The sequence below is a fragment of the Lepisma saccharinum genome, chromosome 2 (genome assembly GCF_977018435.1).
Source record: "Lepisma saccharinum chromosome 2, izLepSacc3.1, whole genome shotgun sequence".
Lineage (NCBI taxonomy): Eukaryota > Metazoa > Arthropoda > Insecta > Zygentoma > Lepismatidae > Lepisma > Lepisma saccharinum.
The window spans coordinates 115,280,924-115,294,270 of NC_139230.1; positions in this window are offsets into that span (position 1 = coordinate 115,280,924).

The following is a 13,347-nucleotide window of genomic DNA, read 5'->3' on the forward strand; positions in this document are numbered from 1 at the left end:
AGAGAGAACGTCGAACGCCGCCCTATTGATACGCCGACGACGCCTACCATCCGCCACGTTGACGCCCCGACGACGCCTACCAGCCGCGACAGAGAGACGTAGAGAGAGATGTTGACGCCCCGACGACGCCGACGACGCCTACCATCCGCCACGTTGACGCCCCGACGACGCCTACCAGCCGCGACAGAGAGACGTAGAGAGAGATGTTGACGCCCCGACGACGCCGACGACGCCTACCATCCGCCACGTTGACGCCCCGACGACGCCTACCAACCGCGACAGAGAGACGTAGAGAGAGATGTTGACGCCCCGACGACGCCGACGACGCCCGCTCAGATGCGACGTCCGAACCGCGCCATACCACGGAGATCCACCGATCCCGAGAGGAAGAGGAGCCGGGGAACTAGGTGTTTGAACCCTTTTTGCATCTTCATCGTCACGACCAAGGAAACCTTTCGCGTGGATACTATGTGTTTTCAATCGCCCGTAAAGACGCCAGGATGCACCCCGGAAGCTGAGAGATGGTAAAGTATTCATCTGTGTGAACCTTAACACGTGACGGCCCGGTTGATTTAGAGAACGCCCTTGAAATTCGTCGACATTTTGAAAACGCCCACTCAACTCGAACTTCATACCAAACTCCCGTCGCGCTTGTCATTTGTAATCTATTCGTCTCAGGTCAATTTTTCTTATTCCTTGTGATATTTTTTTTTATGATCTTAAATTCATTGTTGTTTGTGCTCCTTTGTATTTGTTTAAAGTGCGTACTATTAGAGTAAAGCGCCGCCCGCTTAATTGCATATTCTACTTGAGGTTTGTTCATTTTTATGTGTCAGCGCTGTGTCGCTGCTAGCTATGTCCGGTCGCATATGTGATTATTTGTTAAAGTATTTGCCTGGTAATGTGAATTGCTCGTCGCGGCGAAGTGTTTAAGTCCCGCCTGCTAGCGAGTGTAGGTTTGCGTCACTCAACGGAGGTTATTTGTTATGTTTGAACCACGTGAGGTCTTGTAAAAGGAAAACGTCCGCCCACGTGAATGTAATTGCCGTTGAGACGCCTTTGTTTATACTGGTCAAGTAATGTATGGTCACCGCGCCGACTAGTTTCTTTTTTTAAAAACAAAAGGTGAACTTAAGTAAGGGCTGGCTAGGATTTAAGTAGCACTGGAGCAAAATCACAAATGACCTGATTAGGCAAAAAGTAAGATAAAATTAATTGAGAATGCAATAATTAGGGCTTGTCGTCATAAAACCTGTACATGTCATGTATAATTTCTTGTGTCGATGACCCCATGAGGATTGAATCTGAGAGAGAATGTGAGAGTGCAAGTGTGGGGACCTGTAATAATTCCATTTTTGTTGGTTATGAATGGAATATACTTTTTATTTTCATGTTAATTTTGGGCTATATCATTTTCGTATGCATGTCGCTACCCGTGATTTTCAGGTATGCAGCTAGCCGCTTCCCGGCTACAGGTAAAGAGGTGGAAATTTGGAAGTACATATGTCTTTGTTTTTATTCGATATGGCTTATTACTATGCACTGTTGGTCACCGGTTCCTACACACGAACTTATCCTGGACCGTAACGCTATTTCGCTTGTCCGAGGGAGATTATGCCGCCTCTATCTAGGTAGTGGTAGCATTTGTTTTCCCGGGCAAGGGAGGGCGTAGCATACATTTTTGGCGCCGCGAACAGGGGACCGGTTTTTTTTTTAAATCGAAAGCATCATCAGTGCAGGTGCATATACATTTTTGGCGCCGCGAACACAGGGACCAGTATATTTTAAATCGAAAGCACCCTCAGTGCAGATGCATATGTCGTTTTTTGTAAGGGCTACGTCAGGCGTATTTTGGTGTCATGTAACTGTGTTTCATTGTGAGATTTTATTGTTTTATTTTGACGTGAGGCGGTAATTGAGACATTAGGCGTTTATTTTTGTCAAGGCAGTAGGGCAGCTACTTAGGCGTTAGGCATTTTTAAATTTTATTTGTTTGGCATTTGGCATTAGGCGTTAAGTTGAGTTCTGGCAAAAGGGGAATCGACCGCCCTTATCTTTTTTCGTTTGTGAATTGTTTAAATATATATTGGTATATATTGTGAGCGCCCACGTTTACGCTTGTCAGCGAGCATTGAGAGTCGACCGAGGATTGAATATTTGATTTCATGAGATTGCGCAACCGCCGCATCGAGAACTTAAACATGAGTGACGTAAGGGTGATTTGCGATGTCTGCAGCGAGGAGTTCCCAGAAAGTGAAAACGTCGGCACAGCTAGCCTCGTTTGTTCCCGGTGCGATGTTCCGTTAAGTCCACGTGAAGAAACCAGTCTACCGAACAGCGGGGAGCAAGCCAAGGAGCCCAGCGCGCAACAGGTTTCTCCGGGAGGTGCAGAACGGGTCGACGAAGCAGCTAGCCTCAGTGGTACCAACTCCCAACAGATCATCGAGATGCTACTGCGGATGGGAGCCTCGCTCGAAGCCAAGATGGAGGCTACGCGAAGCGGAATCGAAGCCTCGCTAGAATCAAAGATGGAAGCTACGCGAAGCGGAATCGAAGCCTCGCTAGAATCAAAGATGGAAGCTACCCAAAGCAAGATAGAGGCCATCAGCACACAGATGCGAGTGACGGAAGACCGCCTCCAGGAGACCATCCGTACTTCCGGTGAGGTGATAACGCAAGAACTCGTCACTCGGGTACAGGAATGCGAATCCCGTGTCGAAGCCAAAATCGCCGACACCAACGTGCGGATCGACCGGCAAGAGAACCAGATGGCAACACTGTCTCAGAGCGTGCGCGACCAGGAGGAAGGTATGCAGCAGATGGCCCGACAATGCGTGCAGCTGGAAGCGACATGTGACCGTGGCATAGACACCCTGGGACGACAATTGAGAGAAATTTCAGTTAAAGCCGAAGGGAATTCCGAACGAATTGAGGACCTCGAGATGAAAGTGCGTCAACTGAGCGTGACTAGCAGCGGCACTTCACAATCGTCGCGGGAGCCCAGATTGACGTCACCACCGGCAGCCGACGTCGCCACTTGTTCGAACGGGGAAAGCGACCAGCGAGCTCCAGGAACGCCCCGCCCCCTTCGAAGAGAAAACACTGCGTCACCACGGTTGAGTCCGCGCCGCGAGCAGAGGGACGAGGATTTACAGTTACTACAACCGTCCGCCAGGAGAGCTCTGTTTCCGCCCGAATACCGGAAGCACTTCAAAAAATTTTCGGGTGCTGACAGAATTCTTCCTTCCACGTACCTCGAGGAATTTAATTCTACCGCCCGTGAGTTAGGTCTGACAGACGAGGATAGGCTTCTGATTCTGAAAGGTTTAATGCAGGACCGGGCCAAGAACTGGATGGACAGGAACGAGGGGAACTTCAATTCATATGAGGAGTTCAAGGAAGCGTTTCTCACTTATTTTCAACGTCCCCTGCAGGTCGAGAGGATGCTAATGCAGGTGCGAAACGAACGATACGACAGGGGCGGAGGACTCACGTATGCCCAGTACTTTTGGAAACGGTACAATGAGTTCAAGTCTCTGCAACCCCAAATGACCACGGCGGAGATAATAGCCGCTCTGGTGTACCATTTTCCACACGAAATTCGTCGTCACCTCAATGGAGCATGCGTGTTTGACGCCGACGCGATGTCCCTCACACTGGAAAACCTGTTTCAGTGCGAGGAGGAGAGGCAGAAAACCAGGGGTGAGAAGTTTAGCAAGCGGCGCCGACCGGAAGATGATTCGTCGCACCGGAATAAACACCCGCGCGTTCATCTAGTCCAGCAGGGATGGAGAGGACAGCACCACGCTCCAGGGGCTGAAAGGAACCGCCAGCTGCAAGATCCACCTTCACCGCAACGAAGACGCCCGTTCAGAGGCAGGAGACGGCGTGGAGGTCCGACTCGTGCGTCGCCAAGGAGGAACGACAGCTTCTTTCGGAACGGCCAAGTCCGAGATGGCTTCTATCAGCGCAACGCGGATAGCAGGTCGGTCAGCCCGGAGTCAGATCGTGGAGATGCAGGACGCCGTGGAGCGAGGACGCAATGGAGCCCAGCGAGACACCCGAAAAGGCCAAATTCGAGACACGGTTCGCCCAGGTACGAGAGAGAGAGCGACGTAGGAATGCAAGCTGACACGTAAATGCTCACATCTTGTTCTTGTTTTGTGTACATACTCTTCGTGTTATGTTTATATTCAGGGTGTTATTATATATGTTATGTATCTGGAAGGTCACAGTGTCCGTGCCGTTCAGAGAGTAAATTTTTATATACAGGGTGTTCATGTATTTGCTTGTCAATTTTTATATACAGAGTGTTCAAGGATTTGTAAAAAAAAAAATTTCCGTCCCTGTGTAGAGCGAATTTTTCACGCTTACGAAATCCTTGTAAGAAGGAGAGGGGCGAGGTTGTGACAGTCAGATTTACCGTCATTATTATTATCATTATTATTCATGTATGTAGCGGTAAAAAGACGTGTTGATTCAAAGTGTTAAGTGTTTTAATTTGTAAGATTACATATTTGATTTTTGCCAAGCCGACGGGAGGAACGAGACATTCGCTTGTGTTAAGGGTGAGCACCTGAAGGGTCACGCTATGCGTCTAAAGCTTAGGAAATTCGACCGTAATGACAAACATTTAAATATCTCGGGTTCCAACGGTCCGATTCATGTGAAACTTATACCAGCGCAGCAAGCATATGTGCAAGGACAGATGTGTGGAGTTTCGTCACGATCAAGCGACAATTACGGACGCCAGATCAAATCGGTTCTAATTGATCAGTTTGTGGACAGCGATTGCAATTGAGCTATGGGCGACAGCCAGGCGGAAGCTTAATCCGCACAAGTCAACTTCGGACACGGTACGTCCTAGTTTGGAGACAATAGAGCAAAGTGGACTGACCTCTTCGGAAGCGTCGCTTCAACGATCGCCTAGCGTCGTTTTTCAAAATCTAAATAAAACGAAGGACATGGTTTTTCGACACACAGTCTTACCGCGATCCTTGTAGTGAGAGCAGCTCCGTGCTAACTCTCCATATACAGTTTTGCCGCGATTCTTGGAACGAGAGCACCTTCGCGCTACCTTTCGTGTACAGTGGACTTTGTTGTGTTGTGCGAACACCAGTGTGTGTGATAGGCAGTAAGTCTACACGAGTGCGCCTACCTCAACCGCTGGGGGAAGTTGAAGCGAAACCGTGTTTCCGTGATTACCTTACGCCATTTATAATTTTTGAGAAACAAGGAACACCGGAAACTATGGCGGGCTAGAGGAAGAAAGGAGATGAGGGCGTTACGTCGATTCGCCCGACGTCAGAAGAAACTACGCCGATGATGCCTATCCGCCGCCATGGAGAGAGAGAGAACGTCGAACGCCGCCCTATTGATACGCCGACGACGCCTACCATCCGCCACGTTGACGCCCCGACGACGCCTACCAGCCGCGACAGAGAGACGTAGAGAGAGATGTTGACGCCCCGACGACGCCGACGACGCCTACCATCCGCCACGTTGACGCTCCGACGACGCCTACCAGCCGCGACAGAGAGACGTAGAGAGAGATGTTGACGCCCCGACGACGCCGACGACGCCTACCATCCGCCACGTTGACGCCCCGACGACGCCTACCAACCGCGACAGAGAGACGTAGAGAGAGATGTTGACGCCCCGACGACGCCGACGACGCCCGCTCAGATGCGACGTCCGAACCGCGCCATACCACGGAGATCCACCGATCCCGAGAGGAAGAGGAGCTGGGGAACTAGGTGTTTGAACCCTTTTTGCATCTTCATCGTCACGACCAAGGAAACCTTTCGCGTGGATACTATGTGTTTTCAATCGCCCGTAAAGACGCCAGGATGCACCCCGGAAGCTGAGAGATGGTAAAGTATTCATCTGTGTGAACCTTAACACGTGACGGCCCGGTTGATTTAGAGAACGCCCTTGAAATTCGTCGACATTTTGAAAACGCCCACTCAACTCGAACTTCATACCAAACTCCCGTCGCGCTTGTCATTTGTAATCTATTCGTCTCAGGTCAATTTTTCTTATTCCTTGTGATATTTTTTTTTATGATCTTAAATTCATTGTTGTTTGTGCTCCTTTGTATTTGTTTAAAGTGCGTACTATTAGAGTAAAGCGCCGCCCGCTTAATTGCATATTCTACTTGAGGTTTGTTCATTTTTATGTGTCAGCGCTGTGTCGCTGCTAGCTATGTCCGGTCGCATATGTGATTATTTGTTAAAGTATTTGCCTGGTAATGTGAATTGCTCGTCGCGGCGAAGTGTTTAAGTCCCGCCTGCTAGCGAGTGTAGGTTTGCGTCACTCAACGGAGGTTATTTGTTATGTTTGAACCACGTGAGGTCTTGTAAAAGGAAAACGTCCGCCCACGTGAATGTAATTGCCGTTGAGACGCCTTTGTTTATACTGGTCAAGTAATGTATGGTCACCGCGCCGACTAGTTTCTTTTTTTAAAAACAAAAGGTGAACTTAAGTAAGGGCTGGCTAGGATTTAAGTAGCACTGGAGCAAAATCACAAATGACCTGATTAGGCAAAAAGTAAGATAAAATTAATTGAGAATGCAATAATTAGGGCTTGTCGTCATAAAACCTGTACATGTCATGTATAATTTCTTGTGTCGATGACCCCATGAGGATTGAATCTGAGAGAGAATGTGAGAGTGCAAGTGTGGGGACCTGTAATAATTCCATTTTTGTTGGTTATGAATGGAATATACTTTTTATTTTCATGTTAATTTTGGGCTATATCATTTTCGTATGCATGTCGCTACCCGTGATTTTCAGGTATGCAGCTAGCCGCTTCCCGGCTACAGGTAAAGAGGTGGAAATTTGGAAGTACATATGTCTTTGTTTTTATTCGATATGGCTTATTACTATGCACTGTTGGTCACCGGTTCCTACACACGAACTTATCCTGGACCGTAACGCTATTTCGCTTGTCCGAGGGAGATTATGCCGCCTCTATCTAGGTAGTGGTAGCATTTGTTTTCCCGGGCAAGGGAGGGCGTAGCATACATTTTTGGCGCCGCGAACAGGGGACCGGTTTTTTTTTTTAAATCGAAAGCATCATCAGTGCAGGTGCATATACATTTTTGGCGCCGCGAACACAGGGACCAGTATATTTTAAATCGAAAGCACCCTCAGTGCAGATGCATATGTCGTTTTTTGTAAGGGCTACGTCAGGCGTATTTTGGTGTCATGTAACTGTGTTTCATTGTGAGATTTTATTGTTTTATTTTGACGTGAGGCGGTAATTGAGACATTAGGCGTTTATTTTTGTCAAGGCAGTAGGGCAGCTACTTAGGCGTTAGGCATTTTTAAATTTTATTTGTTTGGCATTTGGCATTAGGCGTTAAGTTGAGTTCTGGCAAAAGGGGAATCGACCGCCCTTATCTTTTTTCGTTTGTGAATTGTTTAAATATATATTGGTATATATTGTGAGCGCCCACGTTTACGCTTGTCAGCGAGCATTGAGAGTCGACCGAGGATTGAATATTTGATTTCATGAGATTGCGCAACCGCCGCATCGAGAACTTAAACATGAGTGACGCAAGGGTGATTTGCGATGTCTGCAGCGAGGAGTTCCCAGAAAGTGAAAACGTCGGCACAGCTAGCCTCGTTTGTTCCCGGTGCGATGTTCCGTTAAGTCCACGTGAAGAAACCAGTCTACCGAACAGCGGGGAGCAAGCCAAGGAGCCCAGCGCGCAACAGGTTTCTCCGGGAGGTGCAGAACGGGTCGACGAAGCAGCTAGCCTCAGTGGTACCAACTCCCAACAGATCATCGAGATGCTACTGCGGATGGGAGCCTCGCTCGAAGCCAAGATGGAGGCTACGCGAAGCGGAATCGAAGCCTCGCTAGAATCAAAGATGGAAGCTACGCGAAGCGGAATCGAAGCCTCGCTAGAATCAAAGATGGAAGCTACCCAAAGCAAGATAGAGGCCATCAGCACACAGATGCGAGTGACGGAAGACCGCCTCCAGGAGACCATCCGTACTTCCGGTGAGGTGATAACGCAAGAACTCGTCACTCGGGTACAGGAATGCGAATCCCGTGTCGAAGCCAAAATCGCCGACACCAACGTGCGGATCGACCGGCAAGAGAACCAGATGGCAACACTGTCTCAGAGCGTGCGCGACCAGGAGGAAGGTATGCAGCAGATGGCCCGACAATGCGTGCAGCTGGAAGCGACATGTGACCGTGGCATAGACACCCTGGGACGACAATTGAGAGAAATTTCAGTTAAAGCCGAAGGGAATTCCGAACGAATTGAGGACCTCGAGATGAAAGTGCGTCAACTGAGCGTGACTAGCAGCGGCACTTCACAATCGTCGCGGGAGCCCAGATTGACGTCACCACCGGCAGCCGACGTCGCCACTTGTTCGAACGGGGAAAGCGACCAGCGAGCTCCAGGAACGCCCCGCCCCCTTCGAAGAGAAAACACTGCGTCACCACGGTTGAGTCCGCGCCGCGAGCAGAGGGACGAGGATTTACAGTTACTACAACCGTCCGCCAGGAGAGCTCTGTTTCCGCCCGAATACCGGAAGCACTTCAAAAAATTTTCGGGTGCTGACAGAATTCTTCCTTCCACGTACCTCGAGGAATTTAATTCTACCGCCCGTGAGTTAGGTCTGACAGACGAGGATAGGCTTCTGATTCTGAAAGGTTTAATGCAGGACCGGGCCAAGAACTGGATGGACAGGAACGAGGGGAACTTCAATTCATATGAGGAGTTCAAGGAAGCGTTTCTCACTTATTTTCAACGTCCCCTGCAGGTCGAGAGGATGCTAATGCAGGTGCGAAACGAACGATACGACAGGGGCGGAGGACTCACGTATGCCCAGTACTTTTGGAAACGGTACAATGAGTTCAAGTCTCTGCAACCCCAAATGACCACGGCGGAGATAATAGCCGCTCTGGTGTACCATTTTCCACACGAAATTCGTCGTCACCTCAATGGAGCATGCGTGTTTGACGCCGACGCGATGTCCCTCACACTGGAAAACCTGTTTCAGTGCGAGGAGGAGAGGCAGAAAACCAGGGGTGAGAAGTTTAGCAAGCGGCGCCGACCGGAAGATGATTCGTCGCACCGGAATAAACACCCGCGCGTTCATCTAGTCCAGCAGGGATGGAGAGGACAGCACCACGCTCCAGGGGCTGAAAGGAACCGCCAGCTGCAAGATCCACCTTCACCGCAACGAAGACGCCCGTTCAGAGGCAGGAGACGGCGTGGAGGTCCGACTCGTGCGTCGCCAAGGAGGAACGACAGCTTCTTTCGGAACGGCCAAGTCCGAGATGGCTTCTATCAGCGCAACGCGGATAGCAGGTCGGTCAGCCCGGAGTCAGATCGTGGAGATGCAGGACGCCGTGGAGCGAGGACGCAATGGAGCCCAGCGAGACACCCGAAAAGGCCAAATTCGAGACACGGTTCGCCCAGGTACGAGAGAGAGAGCGACGTAGGAATGCAAGCTGACACGTAAATGCTCACATCTTGTTCTTGTTTTGTGTACATACTCTTCGTGTTATGTTTATATTCAGGGTGTTATTATATATGTTATGTATCTGGAAGGTCACAGTGTCCGTGCCGTTCAGAGAGTAAATTTTTATATACAGGGTGTTCATGTATTTGCTTGTCAATTTTTATATACAGAGTGTTCAAGGATTTGTAAAAAAAAAATTTCCGTCCCTGTGTAGAGCGAATTTTTCACGCTTACGAAATCCTTGTAAGAAGGAGAGGGGCGAGGTTGTGACAGTCAGATTTACCGTCATTATTATTATCATTATTATTCATGTATGTAGCGGTAAAAAGACGTGTTGATTCAAAGTGTTAAGTGTTTTAATTTGTAAGATTACATATTTGATTTTTGCCAAGCCGACGGGAGGAACGAGACATTCGCTTGTGTTAAGGGTGAGCACCTGAAGGGTCACGCTATGCGTCTAAAGCTTAGGAAATTCGACCGTAATGACAAACATTTAAATATCTCGGGTTCCAACGGTCCGATTCATGTGAAACTTATACCAGCGCAGCGGCATATGTGCAAGGACAGATGTGTGGAGTTTCGTCACGATCAAGCGACAATTACGGACGCCAGATCAAATCGGTTCTAATTGATCAGTTTGTGGACAGCGATTGCAATTGAGCTATGGGCGACAGCCAGGCGGAAGCTTAATCCGCACAAGTCAACTTCGGACACGGTACGTCCTAGTTTGGAGACAATAGAGCAAAGTGGACTGACCTCTTCGGAAGCGTCGCTTCAACGATCGCCTAGCGTCGTTTTTCAAAATCTAAATAAAACGAAGGACATGGTTTTTCGACACACAGTCTTACCGCGATCCTTGTAGTGAGAGCAGCTCCGTGCTAACTCTCCATATACAGTTTTGCCGCGATTCTTGGAACGAGAGCACCTTCGCGCTACCTTTCGTGTACAGTGGACTTTGTTGTGTTGTGCGAACACCAGTGTGTGTGATAGGCAGTAAGTCTACACGAGTGCGCCTACCTCAACCGCTGGGAGAAGTTGAAGCGAAACCGTGTTTCCGTGATTACCTTACGCCATTTATAATTTTTGAGAAACAAGGAACACCGGAAACTATGGCGGGCTAGAGGAAGAAAGGAGATGAGGGCGTTACGTCGATTCGCCCGACGTCAGAAGAAACTACGCCGATGATGCCTATCCGCCGCCATGGAGAGAGAGAGAACGTCGAACGCCGCCCTATTGATACGCCGACGACGCCTACCATCCGCCACGTTGACGCCCCGACGACGCCTACCAGCCGCGACAGAGAGACGTAGAGAGAGATGTTGACGCCCCGACGACGCCGACGACGCCTACCATCCGCCACGTTGACGCCCCGACGACGCCTACCAGCCGCGACAGAGAGACGTAGAGAGAGATGTTGACGCCCCGACGACGCCGACGACGCCTACCATCCGCCACGTTGACGCCCCGACGACGCCTACCAACCGCGACAGAGAGACGTAGAGAGAGATGTTGACGCCCCGACGACGCCGACGACGCCCGCTCAGATGCGACGTCCGAACCGCGCCATACCACGGAGATCCACCGATCCCGAGAGGAAGAGGAGCCGGGGAACTAGGTGTTTGAACCCTTTTTGCATCTTCATCGTCACGACCAAGGAAACCTTTCGCGTGGATACTATGTGTTTTCAATCGCCCGTAAAGACGCCAGGATGCACCCCGGAAGCTGAGAGATGGTAAAGTATTCATCTGTGTGAACCTTAACACGTGACGGCCCGGTTGATTTAGAGAACGCCCTTGAAATTCGTCGACATTTTGAAAACGCCCACTCAACTCGAACTTCATACCAAACTCCCGTCGCGCTTGTCATTTGTAATCTATTCGTCTCAGGTCAATTTTTCTTATTCCTTGTGATATTTTTTTTTATGATCTTAAATTCATTGTTGTTTGTGCTCCTTTGTATTTGTTTAAAGTGCGTACTATTAGAGTAAAGCGCCGCCCGCTTAATTGCATATTCTACTTGAGGTTTGTTCATTTTTATGTGTCAGCGCTGTGTCGCTGCTAGCTATGTCCGGTCGCATATGTGATTATTTGTTAAAGTATTTGCCTGGTAATGTGAATTGCTCGTCGCGGCGAAGTGTTTAAGTCCCGCCTGCTAGCGAGTGTAGGTTTGCGTCACTCAACGGAGGTTATTTGTTATGTTTGAACCACGTGAGGTCTTGTAAAAGGAAAACGTCCGCCCACGTGAATGTAATTGCCGTTGAGACGCCTTTGTTTATACTGGTCAAGTAATGTATGGTCACCGCGCCGACTAGTTTCTTTTTTTAAAAACAAAAGGTGAACTTAAGTAAGGGCTGGCTAGGATTTAAGTAGCACTGGAGCAAAATCACAAATGACCTGATTAGACAAAAAGTAAGATAAAATTAATTGAGAATGCAATAATTAGGGCTTGTCGTCATAAAACCTGTACATGTCATGTATAATTTCTTGTGTCGATGACCCCATGAGGATTGAATCTGAGAGAGAATGTGAGAGTGCAAGTGTGGGGACCTGTAATAATTCCATTTTTGTTGGTTATGAATAGAATATACTTTTTATTTTCATGTTAATTTTGGGCTATATCATTTTCGTATGCATGTCGCTACCCGTGATTTTCAGGTATGCAGCTAGCCGCTTCCCGGCTACAGGTAAAGAGGTGGAAATTTGGAAGTACATATGTCTTTGTTTTTATTCGATATGGCTTATTACTATGCACTGTTGGTCACCGGTTCCTACACACGAACTTATCCTGGACCGTAACGCTATTTCGCTTGTCCGAGGGAGATTATGCCGCCTCTATCTAGGTAGTGGTAGCATTTGTTTTCCCGGGCTAGCATACATCCTAGTAAACCACCAATATTATTTATAATAGGGAGTGGTGTTAACGGAGGGCGCTCAAGTATCAACCTTTCTTCCACGTAGTATACCGTGGACTACATTGTTGCAGATTAATGAGGCTCCGGTATGTGGACCCACACCCAATGTATTGATTCATTGAATTGTTGTTTTACGTCCACTTTATGCACAGTAAGGATAATCGGGACTGGACCTACAGTTTAATGTGAAATCCGAACCATTATGTACCTCCACCTGGGACCCCTCACAGCCAGTGTAATCCTATGATTTTTTGTCTTATCCATGTTCTTTGTGATTGTCCTTTCATCTTATCACCATTTGTTCTCACCTCGTGATTAAAGCCAGTTTTTGAGAACTAGATATTATTGTAAGAATAAAAGGGGAGGGAAACAATGAAGCAAAAGCAGTAAATGTATCCACAATTTCCAAGTTCTTCCCTGCAATATGCTCAAATTAACATTTCTTCTTCTTCTTATTATTATTATTATTTTCTTTGAATAAAGCATTTTCCATATCATCAGTGTCATCTAGCTACTATTCATCATATTCGTTGCGATTAACCGAATGTAAATAAAGTGACGAAAATATAAGAAAAATACAATAAAATACCAAAACAATCAAGTCAACATTTGTGCCATCAAGTGCATACGTGTATTTTCATCATGTTGGGTGCCTATTTGCCTGCTGTTTTAAAAGTTGATAGCGTCTATAAATCTATACCCCTGATCATTACTCCAAGAAACAACAGCACTACGTGCTTTGTAGTACTGAAGTATGAGCTACTCGGAACCAGAAGGCAGTTTCATCTTGATGTCAGATAAACCCTCCCGTTGTTGTAAACACAAGAGGGCGGAAAAAAGCCCAGTGGACCATCTGGCTTCTGGCCCTGAATGCAGACGGCAGAGAGATGTATCCCATTCTCTTTGGTCGGCGGTCTGTTCGTTTCTTTTCATCCTTCCTCAATTTG